The 3,060-nt window shown below is 49.3% G+C and overlaps 1 pseudogene; it reads left to right on the forward strand.

Moving 5' to 3' along the window:
- The first annotated feature begins 487 nt into the window (after positions 1 to 487).
- Positions 488 to 1,426, forward strand: LOC125363018 (annotated as a pseudogene).
- The last annotated feature ends 1,634 nt before the right edge of the window (positions 1,427 to 3,060 follow it).

The raw sequence follows: 3,060 nt of genomic DNA on the forward strand, positions 1-3,060 counted from the left end.
GAAAGTCCCCAACTAACCAGCAAAAAAGCCGGAAGTGGAGGTGAGGCTCAAGCGGTACAGTGCACTCCTTGAGCAAAAAAGCCCAGGGACAGCACCCAGGCCCAGAGTTCAAGCCCCCATAACCGCACACACAGACACACAGACACAGACACACACAGGCACACAGATCTATAGGTTACCACTCCTAACAGCAAAAAAGACGTGGTATGTTTTTCCCTTGAAAGAGAAAAATATATGAATTCATCCTACACGTATTTGTTTCTCACTTCATCTACAGGTTTAAATGCTCAGTAACCACAAGTTCCTCCACAAATATTGTCCCCCGGATCTCACGGCTATTTATTTATTTATTCAATCATTGTAAGTGATTAACACCGTAGCAGTGTCGTCGAGGCTCCCAAGGCTTGCAAGCGGAACTCCAATCTAGATTGGGACTCTTTTTAGGTCTAAAGGAACAGCGAATAGGGACGGGACGGCCTTTAGAGTAATGCGTCCCACACTCTCACAGCGCGCCTGCGCCTGCGGGAGCTCCCGCAAAGACTTCCGGGAAACGACCCGATCCCCAATCCCAGCGCGAGGCTGGCTGGAGGCAATTTCAGAAGGGAGCCGAGCCTGCCGCGCTCTCGCCTTCTGCTTGCACAGTTTGGTGCGAATGAAGCCTACCGGGGCCGGAGCTGTGGCGGTTCCGCTGCCCTGGCTGCGGGAGGCTGAGCGGAGCTTCTGGTCGTCCTCGGCCTGATGAGCGGAGCAGCGAACGCTTTTCCAGACGTGGGGCTCCAGCTTTTCCCGATCCTCCGGGGCCCCAGGTTGCAGCCTCCCGAGGGAGCGGCCTCGGGACCCAGGCGCGTTTGTCCGCCGCGGTCGAGGAGGCCCAGCCCGAGTCCGATGACGAGGTGTTGCTGGTGGCGGCGTTCGAGCCCGAGCAGCGGCTGAGGGGAGAGAATGGCGGCTTCTGCACCTCCTCGGGCGCCCTGTGGATTTCTCCTACCAATTGTCCGCTGCGACACTACCAGCTGCGCAGCTCCCGGACCGCCCTGTTCTGTAACACGCTCGTCTTCCTGCCTACCGGGCTGGGGAAGACCTTCATTGCCGCCGTGGTCGTGTACAATTTCTACCGTTGGTTCCCTTCTGGCAAAGTGGTTTTCATGGCGCCCACGAAACCCCTGGTGACACAACAGATGGAGGCTTGCTACCAGGTGATGGGTATTCCGCAACCCACATGGCCGAACTGACAGGTATGTTAACAGGAATGGATGAAGTGGAGGTGAAGAGCCGGATCCCCAAGGGGATGCGGACGTATTCTGGTGGAAATAGAACTACAGGAACTCCTGCACCATGTACAGTAGTTCGCATGCAAACATACACATATCCCATTCTCTTCCATGCCAGGTTTTGTAGCAAGTCTAGTACTGATTACTTTATTTAGCTTTCAGAGATTACCTTTATATAGCTTGTCAATATTTTGAAGCAATAAAGAGTGTATAATCTCTAGATAATTGTGGTATTCTCAGTTGTAGATTTTTTGCTTCTCTTCAATTCTTATGCACTTCTGCAGGAATTCTGTACATATAACCTACTTGTGGCCTTTGGTTAGAGGCAGCTTTGACATTTGGGCAACATCAGCACTTTAATGTGTAGCCTAATAGGCCTGGCACGAGTAGCCCCAGCCTGTGCTCCCAGCTACCTCCAGGCTGCAATGGGGAGGATGAAGGTTCCAGGCCAACCCAGGCCAAAAAAAAAAGTTGACAAGTCTCTAAATAGAAAAGGCTGGGCCCTGGGGTTTCCCAACTGGTATCCCAACTAAATGGGAACATCAATAGGAAGATAGTTATCCAGGCTTTCCCTGGGCAAAGTGAGTCCCTGTCTACAAAATAAGGAGAGCCTCCGGGCTGGGGATATGGCCTAGTAGCAAGAGTGCTTGCCTCGTATACATGAAGCCCTGGGTTCGATTCCTCAGCACCATGTATACAGAAAACGGCCAGAAGTGGTGCTGTGGCTCAAGTGGCAGAGTGCTAGCCTTGAGCAAAAAGAAGCCAGGGACAGTGCTCAGGCCCTGAGTCCAAGGCCCAGGACTGGCCAAAAAAAAAAAAAAAAAAAAAAAAAATGAGAGCCTCTGTCTTAGCAAGTGCATAAAGCTTTCAGTTCGAAGTGCATAAAGCCTTCAGTTCCAACATCAGGTCCACCAATCAATAACAAAAAAGAATGAAAATATCATTCCAGTGCATTGTCAAAATTGTTTTTCACTTAACCAATGTACCAAACCATTCATTCAGAAAGTTGTCCATGGCTGGGGATATGGCCACGTGGCAAGAGTGCTTGCCTGTTATACATGAGGCCCTGGGTTCAATTCCCCAGCACCACATACAGAAAACGTCCCGAAGTGGCACTGTGGCTCAAGTGGCAGAGTGCTAGCCTTGAGCAAAAAGAAGCCAGGGACAGTGCTCAGGCCCTGAGTCCAAGGCCCAGGACTGGCCAAAAAAAAAAAAAAAAAAAAAAAAAATGAGAGCCTCTGTCTTAGCAAGTGCATAAAGCTTTCAGTTCGAAGTGCATAAAGCCTTCAGTTCCAACATCAGGTCCACCAATCAATAACAAAAAAGAATGAAAATATCATTCCAGTGCATTGTCAAAATTGTTTTTCACTTAACCAATGTACCAAACCATTCATTCAGAAAGTTGTCCATGGCTGGGGATATGGCCACGTGGCAAGAGTGCTTGCCTGTTATACATGAGGCCCTGGGTTCAATTCCCCAGCACCACATACAGAAAACGTCCCGAAGTGGCACTGTGGCTCAAGTGGCAGAGTGCTAGCCTTGAGCAAAAAGAAGCCAGGGACAGTGCTCAGGCCCTGAGTCCAAGGCCCAGGACTGGCCAAAAAAAAAAAAAAAAAAAAGAAAGAAAGAAAATTGTCCAGATTATATGAATTTGTAGGGAAACAATATGAAGTTTTTTTATTGGCTGATTTGCAGATTCAGATTCAAGTCTCACATGGACATTCTACTACTTGAGCCACAACTCCAGCTTCAGTGTGAAGTTTAGATGTAGACTGTCACTTTAATTTGC

This window comes from Perognathus longimembris, chromosome 14 (assembly GCF_023159225.1).
Source record: "Perognathus longimembris pacificus isolate PPM17 chromosome 14, ASM2315922v1, whole genome shotgun sequence".
Taxonomy (NCBI): domain Eukaryota; kingdom Metazoa; phylum Chordata; class Mammalia; order Rodentia; family Heteromyidae; genus Perognathus; species Perognathus longimembris.